The 16,563-nt window shown below is 37.4% G+C and overlaps 1 protein-coding gene across 1 annotated transcript in view; it reads left to right on the forward strand.

The window, feature by feature from the left end:
* The first annotated feature begins 3,607 nt into the window (after window positions 1-3,607).
* WDR72 (WD repeat domain 72) overlaps window positions 3,608-16,563 on the forward strand; it is a 236,366-nt gene continuing 223,410 nt past the window's right edge. The window contains exons 1-2 of the mRNA XM_074394220.1: window positions 3,608-3,963; window positions 9,852-10,133. The gene's annotated coding sequence lies outside the window, so the exon portion shown is untranslated. The remainder of the gene's footprint in view (window positions 3,964-9,851; window positions 10,134-16,563) is intronic.

Below are 16,563 nucleotides of genomic sequence, written 5' to 3' on the forward strand. Positions count from 1 at the left end.
GGTTTGGTTGATTTTCTCTATCTAATTTCTCTTTCCAATTTGTTTGATTTTTGCTCTAATATTTATTACTTTCTTCTGCTTGCTTTAGGTTTATATTGTATTTCTTTCTCTAATCTTTTAAGTTGGAAGTTTAAATTGATTTTAGATCTATATTATTTTCTAATAATATGCATCGGTGCTATAAATTTTCCTCTAGGCACTGTTTGTGCCACATGCCACAAATTTTGATAAGAGGTACTTTTATTTTCACTTAGTTTAAAATATTTAAATATCTTTTGAAACTTCGACTCATGTGTTACTTAGAAGTATTTGTTATTGTTTCTCTGCCATTTGACTAATATCAAGTATAGAGCTGTTTAATCTACAAGCTATCTTTATATGACTGATTTTTTGCTAGTATGGTCTGAGAACATAACTTGAATTATTTCTATTTTTAAAAAAAATTTAATATGTGTTCTATTGCCCACAACATGGTCAATCTTGGTGAAAGTTCACGTGAGCTTGAGAACAATGTGTATTCTGCAGTTGTTAGATGAAATATTCTATAAATGTTAGTTAGATTTAGTTGACTGATGATGCTGTTCAGTTCAGTTATATCCTTACTGATTTTCTGACTTACGGATCTATCAATTACTAAAAGAGAGGTGTTCAATTCTTCAATCATAATAATAGATTTACCTATTTTTCCTTGCAGTTTTATCAACTTTAACCTTACATACTTTGACATTCATTTGTTTGGTGCATACATGTCAAGTATTGTTATACCTTCTTGGAAACTTTACTCACTTATCATTATGTAATGCTCTCTTTATCTCAAGTGATTTTCCTTGTTCTGAAGTCTATTTTGTCTGACATTAACATCTACTTCAGCTTTCTTTCAATTGTAGTATGGTATACTCTTCTATATCTCTTTATTTTTAATTTATCTGGGTTTGTACATTTAAAGTAAACTTTTTTTTTTTTTTTTTTTTTTTTTTTTGAGAAGGAGTCTTACTTTGTCACCAGGCTGGAGTGCAGTGGCACCATCTTGGCTCACTGCAACCTCTGCCTCCTGGGTTCAAGCAATTCTCCTGCCTCAGCCTCCTGAGTATCTAGGACTACAAGTACATGCCACCACACCCAGCTAATTTTTGTATTTTTAGTAGAGACAGTGTTTCACCATGTTGGCCAGGATGGTCTCGATCTCTTGACCTTGGATCCATCCGCCTTGGCCTCCAAAAGTGCTAGAATTACAGGCGTGAGCCCAGGTTGGTTGGCTTCTTTAGTGTATCCTGTTTTACCACCAAGGTCTTCGTGACCTGTATCTTTTGCTGACCTTGTGGGTCATTCTGTGACTAAGAATGCCTTAACCCCCTGGGAATGCAGACCAGGAGGTCTCAATCTTGTTCTACCCAGCCCCTATTCAAGATGGAGTTGCTCTGGTTCAAACACCTCTGATAATACCTCACAGGTTGTTAAGAGAATTACCCAGGAAACTACCTGAGGATGTGCACCACTAGGACTGGTCTAGGAGTTCTTGGACCTGGTCTCCCTTCAATCCTTTCCTGTAGCTCCAGGGAGTTGGTGGTTATGAAGCTACTATGTGGCTCTCTGTCAAAGTTTCTAGACTCAGAGCCTCAATCCCCAGCCACTGTGGCCTCTTAGCACCTTTGGCTTGGTGCTTCCAGTCCCCAGTACTCTCCCTGGGGCTCTGGAGTTGGAGGCTGAGTGCCAGGCTAGAGACTCCTGATGGCTAGCATCTCCAGGCTGGGGAAGAGAGAGAGGGTGCTTACTTCCTGATCTTTGCTAAGTGGAAACTGGCTCAAGTCCCACACTCTGACTCAGTCCCCCAGTGTCTCCTGCTTCAAGGTTTTATTCTTTGTGGATGACATTATCTGTCAGGAAAGGGGACCGAGATTGGGTATAGATACTTCAAGCTTAAGCCTTGCACTGACTCACATAGGGCCTGAGCTTGCCAGAAAGAAAGGGCCATGCTTAGAGGTGAGTGTAGGGGCGTTAAAGATGATACATTGACTCCTTGCACAATTCTGCCAACCTAGCCCTGATTGTCTTCACTTATCTACACACATATTTTATGCATTTCCTGGCTCAAAATTGGTATCTGCCATTTCTTCAAGGATTCCTATACTGTTTAAACCCCACACTCTTAATACAAACCACACATGCAAGCCTGTTTGAAATATCAGTAATGGTGTAGTATAACTTGCTAGTATTTAATACTATTCTATTGGCTGTCTGCTTTTAACTATAAACAGGCTGTTCATCATTCTAACAAATGTCATAACTGAAGGTATTTCTGCAAAACAAAGTTAATGTCTCAGTAAATAATCTACTTGCTTCAAGTAACATTCTGTATAACACAATTCCAGCACACCAAAATAATATTTATTTATCTCTGAAGACTAACTGCTATTTTTCTCTTTCTGGTTACCATTTATTTGTATATCATTGTTCCTATTTCTGCAATGTCAACTCTCTAGCCTTATTTCAACCTTTATTGTGTTGGGGTTTTTGTTTGTTTGCTTGCTTTTTGTTTTTCTTTTCTTTTTCTTTTTCTTTCTTTCTTTCTTTTTTTTTTTTTTTTTTTTTGGAGAGGAGGTCTTGCTCTGTCTCCTGGGCTGGAGTGAATCACTGATTCTCACTGCAGACTTGACCTCTCAGGCTCAATTGATCCTCTCATCTCAGCCTCCCAAGTAGCAGGGACTACAGACGCATGCCACCATGCCCAGCGTTTTGTGTTTTTTATTGTTTGTTTTGTTTTGTTTTGTTTTTGGTAAAGACACGGTCCTCTTATGTTGCCCAGGCTGTTCTGAAACTCCTGGGCTCAAGCCACCCTCCCACCTTGGCCTCCCAAAGTGCTGGGATTACAGGCATGAGCCACCATGCCTGGCTCACTATTGTTTTCACACGGCTACCTCTATAACTGCACCTGATCCTCATTTAGATCTTACTCTCATTTCAATTCCACCTGTATTTCCAAGACACAGCCTAAACATTCTGGTCAGTGAATATATTAAGTTTTGAACTTTAAATGACCTATGTAGTCATGTCTTCATTCCTACTCACATTCTGTTATTGTCCCACACATGGCCTACTCTAAGTGTGTACACAGCAATAATTTGTCCCTTTTCACTGCCCAGCAATTTTGTCTGACGTCTTGAGCAGTACTTAAATTTTACCCAGTGTAGGAATCACTTGTGGTTTTGTTAAGCAATTCCTATTCAGCAGGTCAGGAGCAAGATCTGATATTATGTATTTCTAACAAGCTCCTAGTAGGGGAATGTTGCTGATCCTACACCATGTTCTAAGAAGCAAGGCTCCAGTGTGCTGGTGTTATGTGCTGTATGAAGAAATATTCCAAACACACATTTCTCCCTAATCTGTTCTTCCTTTCATCTCTACTATTATGCTCAATAATCTTTCTTCTTACTTCAGTTAAAAGACTGACAACATCAAATGTGAACTTGGACAATTGAATATGCTCCTACCTTTTGGATAGTGGGAAATCTGTTACACCATGTGGTTAAATCTGTTAAAACATGTTAGAGATTATTTGGCATTTCTCCCTTCAAAAAGGGAAGACTAATTCTCCTTCCCTTGAACACAGGTCAGCCTAAGATACTTGCTTCTAAAAAATTATAAAGCAGCAATGATCAGTGACCTCCAAGGCTAGGTCATTAAAGAAGTATGGTTTCTGCTTGCCTCTTTTTGGATCATGTGCCTTTGGACCTACCTGAAGCTATCAAGCTGGAAAGACCACATAAAGATAGAGACTGAGATGTCTGAAGAGGCCGAGCTGTCCAGTCCAGTCCAGCAGTTTCAGTTTTCCCAGCGCAGGCACCAGACATGGGAATGAGCAAGACTGCAGATGACTGAAGGCTCGGCTGCTGACTATGACTGCCTGAGAGAGCCGGAGCCAGAATCTCCTTTTTGACCTACAGGCTGCTCACAAAAGCATGAGAGGTAATAGGTTTATTTTCCAAGTCCTTGTTTTGAAGTGGTTTGTTATGCAACAAAAGGTACGTGGAAATATATCACATTTCCTCTTTTCCCTGACTGCCAAGAACTTCAGAGCCAAATCTGATAGTCATGCCAACTCTGCCAGCTCTCATAGCTATCAGATTTGTTTCTTCCTTCTTTCTAAGTCCTGATTTTATTTTCTGTTTATGAACTTTATTATTTCTGTGTTTTTTTTTTTTTTTTTTGGTAAGCTGCCTCAAATTCTTTTCGATAATAGATGAAGTATACATAAACAATAACTTTCTGCCTCTCACCCACTTGCCTCTACAGTCTTATTTCTCAGTTCATTTTCTTTCATTCTTTTACTTTGGCTCAGAAAAAAAAAATGATGTTCTATTTCTTTTACTTTCCCCAGCATCTTTAAGTTCTTGCTACCTGTTTTCTTGCCATTTGATCTTAAGTAAGTACAAAGCTATTCTATCTTGAGAAAATCTTTACTTTTCTACCACTGCCATGGTTATTGCTTTCTTTTCATAGTCAATCTTTAGAGAATGCTTTCCTTCCACTTTACTGAAGCTCAAACTACATTTTCACTTGTACGTCAGAATGTGAAATGCAACGGCACCTGCAAAGTAAGCCTGTGGGTAAGACTGGTGTGTTAATTTAACGTGGGAGAATGTTAGTAGAGTACTTCTATTGTTACTCATTAAAAACAGTTCTTGGTCAATACTCAAAAACACCTCTTTAATTACTGCATGTATTTCCTGTGATCACTTTTTGCTCAGTTACCCTTTAGCAATTTGTAAAAGCATGTTTTTTTCCATTTTCAAATGTTGTTAATAGCACTTGTTAGTAACACTGTTAATCTTTCACCCTACAGTCCAGTAGATTTTCCTTGCAAAACAAAAGCATAGTAATGACAGGAAAAGTGAAATTTCTTATTAATGTTTAATTATGTTGTGTGTACAATAATGCAATAAATCCTCCCTCTTTGAGACTGTTGTCCTAACGTACTCGGAACTAATGTCTCCTTATATTTTACTCTGACATTTCATTCACTAATTAGGGATGTTGGTTGGGGACAAGGGTTTGTTACTGAGTGGAAGAGGAGAATAGAATCCATGTCAAACTCAGTGCAGCTTCAGAAACATATTTTGCAACCTTGATGGAAGTGGATGTGATAAATTTCAACAAGAATTTAAAGCCATGTACTGTACATCTAACAAGTGGCAACGCATTTCCTTTTACAACTGAACTTTGCAGATTCCATTCTTTGTCTAGATTTCCATCTCCCGTTCTTCTTGCCCTAACTACTTTTCTTACTGGCATTTGTCCGATCACCAACTCAGTTCTTCACTGGGGTGGCAACCCTTCAGGAGGCCTTTCTGACCATCTGCTCTGGGGGTAAGAGTCCTTTCTCTGCATTTCATTATGCTTCTATGACCACAATGTTGGACTTGCCTTCTACTTTCACTAAGTTGCTTTCTTAGAGTGGAACCATGCTTTTTTTCTTTAAGATCATATCTTTTTCACCACCACATGGAACACAAACCTGGCTCACAAAACATTTTCAATGTATGTTATATGTTGAACAAGAACTGTACTTTCATTTCTTTCGCTATTTTAAAACAGAACATTTTATACATTTGAAGGTAGGTCTGATTTTCTAAAGTCATTTAAGTTTATTTGGATTAAGTGGGGGTAAGTAAAATGGCTGATCAAGCTTAATAAAAGCATTTTTGAGGTGACAAAATAACCACTTGCTACCTCCACCAAAAAATAATTGCAACTAGAAAATCATAAGACTGGTTTTTACGTGGTTTTAAAATATTACTGAAACTGCATAGCCAAGTCAATTCTAAGAAAAAAGAAAAAAGTGGGAGGCATCACACTACCGGACTTCAAACTATACTACAAGGCTACAGTAATCAAAACAGCTTGGTACTGGTGCCAAAACAGAGATATAGGCCAATGGAACAGAACAGAGACCTCGAAGGCAACACAACATATCTACAACCACCCAATCTTCGACAAACCTGACAAAAACAAGCAATGGGGAAAGGTTTCCCTGCTTAATAAATGATGTTGGGAAAACTGGCTAGCCATGTGCAGAAAGCAGAAACTGGACCCCCTCCTGACACCTTACACCAAAATTAAATCCAGTTGGATTAAAGACTTAAACATAAGACCTAACACCTTAAAAACCCCAGAAGAAAATCTAGGCAAAACCATTCAGGACATAGGCGCACGTAGGCAAGGACTTCATGACCAAAACACCAAAAGCATTGGCAACAAAAGCCAAAATAGACAAATCGAACCTAATCAAACTCCACAGTTTCTGCACAGCAAAAGAAACATTAGAGAGAATCAGCAACTAACAGAATGGGAAAAAAAGTTTGCAGTTTACCTATCTGACCAAGGGCTGATATCCATAATTTACAAAGAACTAAAACAGATTTATAAGAAAAAAACAAGCCCATTTGAAAGTGGGCAAAGGATATGAAGACAGACACTTTACAAAAGAAGACATACATGAGGCCAACAAACATGAAAAAATGCTCATCATCACTGGTCATTAGAGAAATGCAAATCAAAACTACATTGAGATACCATCTCACACCAGTTAGAACGGCGATCATTAAAAACTCTGGAGACAACAGATGCTGGAGATGATGTGGAGAAATAGGAACACTTTTACACTGTTGGTGGGAGTGTAAATTAGTTCAACCATTGTGGAAGACAGTGTGGCGATACCTCAAGGACCTAGAAATAGAAATTCCATTTGACCCAGTAATCCCATTACTGGGTATATATCCAAAGGATTATAAATCATTCTACTACAAGGACACATGCACACAAATGTTCATTGCAGCACTGTTTACAATAGCAAAGACCTGGAACCAACCAAAATACCCTTCAATGATAGGCCGGACAGGGAAAACGTGGCACATATACACCATGGAATATTACACAGCCATCGAAAACGATGAGTTTGTGTCCTTTGTAGGGACAGGGATGAACCTGGAAACCATCATTCTCAGCAAAGTGACACAAGAGCAGAAAATCAAACACTGCATGTTCTCACTCATAGGTGGGTGTTGAGCAATGAGAACACATGGATGCAGGGAGGGGAGCACTACACACTGGGTTCTGTTGGGGGGAAATAGGGGAGGGACAGCGGGGGGTGGGGAGTTGGGGAGAGAGAGCATAGGGAGAAATGCCAGATATAGGTGCAGGGGAAGAAGGCAGCAAATCACACTGCCATGTGTGTACCTATGCAACAATCTTGTATGTTCTTCACATGTACCCCAAAACCTAAAATGCAATTTAAAAAAAGAAATATTACTGAAAACCATTCCAAAAAAAAATTTAGAATAAGAGAAATGGTATTTGATGTGAATGAGAATATCACACCTTAAAGAAGCTCTTTTGAGTGGGACAATTTTCCTTTGGCTGTATGTGGAACAGTCACACTGCGAATTGGTTCTAGTGGAAAAAACAAATCCTAGAATAGAGCTGCAAGTTCTGTCTCCAGCTTTGACACTATAGCTAGGCATAAGACCTTGAGGGAAAGGCTCACTCCTATTTCCTTCAGTCTGGACAAAGGGATGGATTAGCAGTGCTGCTTATTAGGGCACTGCTGCACTGCAAGCTTCCGGAGTCCCTGGCACTAAATGCCAGGAGCAACCTCAAACATTGCAACAACCAGTATGTTGGGCAGTAGAGCCACCAGTGGAGAATTACTGCCTGATGCTCTTTCAAGCTCCTTATCAATCCATCATCCTGCAAAAGAAGCAGAGGCTTCTCAATTTGAGGAGTTTAAAAAAAAAAATCCTTATATTTTCTCCCATGAAATGTCTTAGGAGATTGAGCAATTTGGATTCCTTTTCTGAATGTGACTCCGTCTCATGCTTTGGGCCCTATTGTGGTATCTGAAATTTCATCACTTGATTCTTCATCTGGGTAAAAACAATGGCATATTAAGACTCTTGTACATGAATTCTTGTACATGTCCTAGGACCCAAAGAAACTCAAATTAATGTCTTAAGTGGAGATGGGTAGAGAAGAAAGGACTAATCAGCTTTTTTAATAGCCTAAAATTAGCAGGTTATTGATAAGTCTCTGAAAATTATAGTATTTTCCACTAGGAAGGATAAATAAAAGTAATAAGTATCAATTAGTCCATTAGCAAAAAATGCCTTGATTCCCTGCTAAGGAATACAGAAAAGGTCAATACCTCTACGTTTTTCTGTGACACATCATGGAGAATAAGTCAACAGAACAAAAGGAAAGAAAGAGCACTGAAGGAGTACAAAGAAAGAGATTTATTGGGGAGAAATAATTCCTAGACTTTCAGTTTGAAAGTATCCAAGTATTTTAATCTATAAGACAGTAATAAAGTCTTTAGACCGTTCATTGTCTCTTCTCCAACACCTCAAATATAATAGACCTTCACTAAATATTTGTTGAATAAGTAACAAGAGGCTAACCATTTCTCAAACGTCGTATTTGAATGCGCAATAGAACGAAATAACCCATCCGCATCACTGGTCTATCAGCACAGGCTAAAGTGACATATGGGGGCATAATGTCCTCGCTAACGACATGAGATTTAGAAGGAGGAAAGCTAGGAACATGAGTGCTCTCAGGGAGATAAAAAATTGAAGTGAGAGCCGGAATAAAAAAACTGGCTGAGAGATCCCGAAGGCTAAGGTTACACCAGCTTCTTCCACTTGATAAGTTTGTCAACAGCCAGACCTGCTAGTAAATCATCTCTGGCACTCTGTGTTGATCAGGGAGATTTGAGCTTCTCATTAATATTATCTCAGGAGTCCTAAATCGGCCACACAGTGATGTATTTTAATAGATGTGAAAGCCTGTAAATCAATGGACTCAGCATAAACTTTGGAGTTGGGCAGTTCTAGGCTTAAAACCGAGAGGAGTGTATATTACTATGTTGCCTCCCCAAATTAAGGAGCAGAAGCATTGCATTGGAAGGAGTTAATAGCACAGTTTTGGTAAAACTTTCCAGGCTATAGAATACTTTGCTACCTTTTAGTCTTGATAAAAATATTCAATATTTACAGTAGTCAGAGAAAAACACAGAAATTCACTCAAGTTTTACACATATTATTGTTCTTATAATAAGACATATGTATATGCAACTGCCATCATGATATATTCTTACATTTTCAATAGCTTTCTCCCTTTGGGATATTAGTTGTTGATGGGGCATGCCACACTGTAACCCAGGAAACCTTCAATCATCCCACTTCATCATCAACACCAAGCTATACCACTGTGCAATATTATAGTTTTATGGTCCTGAGCAAGTTAGTTTACCTCTGTGAGCCTCAGTTTCCTTATCTTTAAAAAGAGAATTACAGTAAAAAATAAAACTTAATGTGTGTTAATCTTACTCTGAACAATTTACATTGCAATATATAATCAATAACCTTCCTGGAAGGTAAGTACATCACCATTTTGTAGAAGAGGAAGGCTGGGGTCCTCAGAGATTAAATACCTCACCCAAGGTAACATAGCTTTTAAGAGGAGTCGGTGGGATTCCAACCCAGACTGCGTAGCTCTGGGGAGCAAGTCCTTAGACACTGTACTACAGACAGTGCTCATAAAGTAGAGAAGGCAGTGAGATGGTGTAAGAGAGGCAGTTAGCACAGAGCCTCAAACATAGGGAGTTTTTATAGATTGATGGTTAAGTTCAGTGGACCAAGTTTCAACACATCAGAAAAAATGACAGTGTAAAGGAAAGTACAAGGGCTTTGGAACTGAATGGCCCAGTGTTTAAAGCCGGGCACAGTGACTCACTAGTTCTGTGATTCGGGGCCAGTTACTTATCTTTTTGAAACTCTCCTGTTTTCTTACCTTTGCAGTGGGATGATGCCAACCAGGTGCCCATCTGAGCTTTGACTGAGTGCTGATGATTCTCTCCAGAGGAAAGGAATTTCTTCCTGGCCTTCCAGGTCTCTTGGCCTTCAGCGCAGATCCCAGTGCTGCAGCCACCACCCTAGTGCTCTCAGTGATGGAGTTGCCATAATGAACCTGAAAGGCTGAGAATCAAGAGAGAAGCTGGTGATTCCTTGCCCACAGAGGAGGGTTCCAGTTTTTCCAGCTTCTCTTTTCACAGTGTCTACTAACAACTGTCATTTGCTAATGTAAGTAATGGTAAATTATTGAGAATGCTAATGATTTTACACAATCTGTTTTTAGCCCATTTTGATTAAATAAAACCTGTTACTCTAAAAAAAGAGTGGGTAAATTAGAGGTGATCTGAAGTATTTCTGAAGATATAAACTTGAAAGCTGAAGGAAGTTTGTATTATCCATGAAATGAGCTGGATTATTTAAGAAGACAAAGGCATGAAGATGGTCCAAAGGAATAACTGCTTAGGGTGACAATTATGGTTCCTTCAGAATGATGACATCATGAAAAACTGTCAAAAACAATGCAAGGTCCAAAGCAAATGATTTCGATGTCATATTCTTTCTCTACTATTTAGGCATCTCTTCCTTTCATTAGATCAGTTAATATAATACAGAGGAAAGTTTGTTAAAGAAGCACTATTCAAATATAAGGTTTTGTTGCTGTCATAAATTGGAATTCAGTCTTAGTTCTAAATTGATTTTCTCAGGATAACAAATATAGGACTAGGATACCAACTATAGACTACTCTGCTCCTTGACCTTTCCTGGGATATTAATATAATTAAGTTCTGGGAATTAACTTCCCTTCATGTCAGAGTGTGTTATAATATATGGCACAGTTTTTCTTCTGGAAACTTCCATTTGCTGATGATTAAGTACGCAATGTTGCAGTCATTTATATAGCCAGCTGAGAAGAATTCACAAGGAGACTGCAAAATCCAAACTGCATCTGGGTCATTTATTCTATAACATTGTCTCAGGTCATTATTCTGCTCTTGCACAGAGCATTTAGAGCATGGAAAAGAACTAGGTTTACTACTGTTATAGTAACAATTTCAAGTTGTTCAATGTTCACCTTTTTCAAGACACAGAATTCTGTCATTAAAAAACACATTGACTTGTCTTTTCTCATTTTGCTCTCAATGTAGGCACTTCCAAAACATGAAGAAGAAATGTATTTGACCTTGAAATCAGGTGCTAGAAAAATAGCCTGTCTAAATGTTACTTTTCACCTAAAATATTATATTATAGGGCTGCTCAATGGCACGACTATAATAAAGAATCTGCCATCATTTTTTTTTTTAGCTCCGAGTTACACAGGCTTATAACTTCTTTAAAAGTCATTCCAAGGATCTTCAATTCCACTGCCAGTTCAGTAAAGAAAACACACACACACACACACATACACACACACGGGTGGTAATCTATTCAGTTTTTATTTTTTAACCCACCTATCTTTCCAAATCCATTTTTATAAAAACATGAAGTCCTTGATTTGAGTAATGACTGAGAAGTTACTAGCATGATCTAAGTCTTAATGGAGATGATAGGGATTAGGATATAGTCCAGTGATCACTGAGGCTGATATTTGAGCCTAGCTTTGTCACAATGAAATGCACAACCTTGAGGAAATCCCTTAAGTTCTTAGGGCTTCTAACATCCCAGCTAAAACGGGGTGTTGGACTTGATAATGTTTACAATTCTTTAATTTTTAGTTAGGACTTTAGTGGAATAGTATAAACATGGAAAGTCCTGGACTTTCCTCTCTGATGATTGATCCAAAAAATACATTTGCAGTCTCTTCAATTATTTGCTATTATCAGGTAATTATCAGAGTTTTCCTGTTACATACTCTTCATGCAAGGAATTAAAATCTAGTGAAAGAATGTATGTGAAATGTCAATAGTAAATGCTACATTTTTATTCCTCAGTGATGATTTTAGTTTTGATAGCAAACTAAAACAGAAACCCACTCCAGAAGTTTTAGGAGAAAAGTCATTTATTTAGGTCTATTGTGAGCACTGCTAAGGACAATTTACAGTTCAGAACTGCTCTGTGGAAATGTGAATATCACTGCTTTGGGCACAGGAAGCAGAATTCTCACCACCACCGCTATAGTCTGGACCTTATCACTAGAGCCACTGCCATAGATGCCTCTGAAGTAGAGGTCTCTGCTGCCAATGAGGCTAAATCCTGCAAGCACCTACTTTCTTGTATTGATGCTGATCTTAAAGTGCATCTAATTTTAAGCCTAAGTCATGTAACTGAATCCTGGCTTCACAGTAAATTGGGAAAGATATTTTGTGTCCTATCTTGGGGAGGTAGCGGTGGGTAAAATGGGAAATTTTCCCCAACTACAAATAGTGTTCCAAGAGCCTGAGAAACCTCCCAAAAAATCTATGTCCATTATAATCTTCTCATAGCAAATTTTAAGTAGCATGAACTTTATTTATATATTTTTATGTATAGATGTTAGATGTTATTATCTTTGTAACTGTTATATTTTATTTTAAATACTGTTAATTTAAGTATGTGTATTGTTTTACATTTGGATATTTTTTGGGTATTTTTCCTCAGTATTTAAATGGACTCATCAAATACTTACTGATAATTTTTGAAATGCCCATTCGCATCAAGTAATCCATCTATTCCATCTTGTTCTCCTCCAAAGACTATTCTGCATCCCTTTTTTCCTACTCTACAGACTGGGTACAATCTGGGCTTTGGGCACGTATCTCATATTGTGTTTTGCCTTCACTGCTTTCTCATATTGATTTCCCTGTTCCTGTAATTCCTGAATGTCATGCTTTTCTTTTTCTTGGTTAATTTATTTGTTTACCTGAATTTATCCTCTGTGGCTTTCTAAAAATTGTGTATGAGAAGTTTACATTTTTGTTCTTACATTATAAAAATGTCTTATAACTGTGGTTAACTTGATGGAATACACAATTCAAATCTGAAAATCATTTGTCCTCAAACTGCAAAGGCCTTGATAACCTGTTTTCAAGTACTTCACATCACTGCTGAAAAATCTAAGACAATTACACTTATTCCTTTGCAGGTGACCTTTATTTTTTTTCTTTGAAAGTTTTTAGAATCTGATTGTAACCCCTGGAATTTTGTAAATTCATAATAGCATACACTTTTATTTTTGCTTAATAACAATTCTTAATTTGTTTTATTTTTAATGATGTTACTTGAGAAAATACAAATTGATGACTGTCATTTTCTTCACAATTTTATTCAGATCTATGAAATTTAAAGTTTGGTAACTGCTTAGAGCCAGGATCTCTAACAAGCCTTTTGAGATCAGCTGATCAGCTGGTGTCCTTCATCTCAATGCTAGGATAGGCTTTTGTCAGTGAAAATTCACATATGCTCATCATGCATGCCCTTAAAGAGTTTAATAAATAATGTGCAGAGATCCTTCCCTAAAACGAGGTACCTTTCAGTAGGTATTATATGTACAGTTTCGGTGTCGGTCATTAGAAGGATGGCTTGTCCCTAGTCACCTAGCAGCAAGCCAGAATGCATGAGAGAGAGAGAGAGAGAGAGAGAGAGAGAGAGAGAGAGAGACAGACAGACACTGACTTTATGTCCATGTGTGTACCTCCGCAGAGACAGAATTAGTTTAGTAATTCTCATGTCTCACATGTGCATATTGCTTACAGTTTATAGATGACCCCCTTACTGATGAAAATAAGTATGTTCCTGAAGATTGAGTGATTTGTTTATAGTCACATAATGTCAGGCTCAGAATTCACATACCACAAATCTCTGTCTCTTTTTGTGAATTTCAAGCAATTTCAGCTTTTAATAAAATGAAAGCCCTGCTTTGGAGAAGACTCAGGGATTATCTGTCAAGGCATAAACGTAAATAATTTCAAGCACAAATGATTTCAAATAAATATTGTAAAGGTTGCGCAAAAGAGGCATCCCCATTTTTTTTCTATTTGTAAAACATCAATCTGATAATTTCTTTATTATTATTATTATTATTATTATTATTATTTTTTAGTAGAGATGGGGTTTCACCATGTTGACCAGGATGGTCTCGATCTCTTGACCTCATGATCCACCCCCCTCGGCCTCCCAAAGTGCTGGGATTACAGGCGTGAGCCACCACGCCCGGCATGATATTTCTTAAAATGATTCTTGGCGTACTCAGACACTAAAATGTTTTGCTTTCTTTTGGTAAGTTGTTACTACACTGGTAATAAACACATTCTAGTCTCTGTTTGGTTCTATTTAATACACGGTTAATGGTTAAATGAATAATCCTTTAGTGCCTAGCTTTTTTAAGTTTATCTCCAGCAAATTATTACTTTGTGGAGTTTGGTTCTATCAAAAATGGTAAATAGATACAGCCGTGTAACCACTAATCCAGTCTAGATATAGGACAGTTTTACTATCCAAAACAGTTATTCCATCTCCAAGGCAACCACTAAAATATACAGTTGCAAACCCGGCTTGTTTCGTTTAGCATAATGCACTTGTGATTCAGCCATTTGTTGCATGCATTAATAATTTGTTCCTTTTTGTTGCTGAGTAGCATTACAATATATAGACATATTAGAGTGTATATGCTCACCAGCCTAAGCTGTTTCCAGTTATGAATAAAGCTATGATAAATATTCACAAACTGGACTTTCTATGGACATAAGTTTTCATTTATCATTATACCAAGGAGTAGTACTGATAGGTCATAAGGCAAGAAAATATTCAACTTTGTAAAAAACTGAAAAACATTATCTAAAATTTCTGTATCATTTTACAATCCCACCACCAACATATGATAATTTCAGATTTTTTGTATCCTCACTAGCATTTCATATCAGTATTTTAAAAAATTCAGCCATTTCAATAGGGGCTTAGTACTAACTCATTGAGGCTTACTGTGCATTTCTTTAATAGCTAATGACTTGGGGCATTGTATCTTCTGTTCATTTCTCATCAGTAACGTTTTCTTTGGTGAAGTGGTCGAATCTTTTGACAGTTTAAAAAATTCAATTGTTAGTGTACTTATTGTTAAGTTTGGAGTGTTCTTTTTGTATTCTGATAGAAGTCCTTTACCAGATATATAATTAGCAAATAATTTCTTCCAATCTGTGGCTTTGCTTTTCTTTCCCTTAATAGTGTTCTTCATAAACACGAAGTTCTTTGATAAAGTGCTATTTTCCAATTTTTTTCTTTTGTGGATATTGCTTTTTGCCTAACTCAAAGTAACAAAGAATCTCTTCTATGTTTCCTAAGATGGATAGGCATATGTTTTACATTGAGATCTATGATCCATTTTGAGTAAATTTTAAGGTGCCAGGTATAGATTGAAATGCATTCATTCGTTAATTCATTTAGTGTATGGATGACAATAGTTCTAGCACCATTTGTTGAAAAGACTATCCTTTCTCCATTCAATCACTTTAGCATCTTAAAAAGAAAAATCAGTTGACTCTACACTTGTGAGCCTGTTTTAGGACACTGTTTCACTTCACCAATGTGTGCATCTGGACTTTTGCCACCACCTCAGTGTCCTGATTGCTGTAGCTTGATAGTACGTTTTGAAATCAGAGTGTGAGTTCTCCAAAATCATTCTTTTCAAAATTGTTGACTATTCCAGTTCCTTTCTTAGAATTTTAGAATAATTTCTTTGTAGCATTATTTTTAATTGACAGATGAAATTATAAGCATTTATCATGTATGTGATGTTTTGAAATCCATAAATATTGTGGAATGGTTAACTTTGGCTAATTAACAAATTCACTGTCTCACATAGTTATCAGTTTTGTGATGAGAACATTAATGTTAAATGTTATACTCTTTACATTTTTCAAGAATGTATCAACATTAACTATAATCATCATCCTGTATAACATATTTCCTGTACTTATTCCTGTTATCTAACTGTAATTAGGTATCCTTTTGCTAGAAGTATTTGAAGCAGAGCAACTCCATCTTGAATAGGAACTGGGTAAAATAAGGCTGAGAGCTGCTGGGCTGCATCCTCAGGTGCTTAAGGCATTCCAAGTCACAGAATGAGGTAGGAGGTTGGCACAAGGTACAGATCATAAAGGCCTTGCTGATAAAACAGGTTGTGGTAAAGATGCTGGCTAAATCCCACCAAAATCAAGACGGCGCGGAGAGTGACCTCTGGTTGTCCTCTGCTCATTAGATATATGCTAATCATAATGCATTATCATGCCAAAAGACACTCCCACTAGTGTCATGACAGTATACAAATGACGTGACAATGTCTGGAAGTTACCATATATGGTCCAAAACAGGAAGGAACCTACAGTTCTGGGAATTGCCGACCCCTTTCCAAGAAAACTCACGAATAATCTACCCTTGTTTGGCATATAATCAAGAAATAATTATAAAAATAGCCTATCAGTTGCACTGGAGCTGCTCTGCCTATGGAGTGGCCATTCTTTATTCCTTTACTTTTTTAATAAACTTGCTTTAGCTTTATGTATGGACTTGCCCCATGTTCTTTCTTCTGTGAGGTCCAAGAACCCTCTCTCAGGGTCTGGATCGGGACCCCTTTCTGGTAACACATTGGCTAACATCTCTCCAAGCATGCTCCACTCTAACCACTGCAACCTGTAGAAACCACTGTTCTACCTTCTAGTTCTAAGCTTTTTTAGATTTCACATGAGTGAGA

Source organism: Saimiri boliviensis, chromosome 2 (genome assembly GCF_048565385.1).
Source record: "Saimiri boliviensis isolate mSaiBol1 chromosome 2, mSaiBol1.pri, whole genome shotgun sequence".
Lineage (NCBI taxonomy): Eukaryota > Metazoa > Chordata > Mammalia > Primates > Cebidae > Saimiri > Saimiri boliviensis.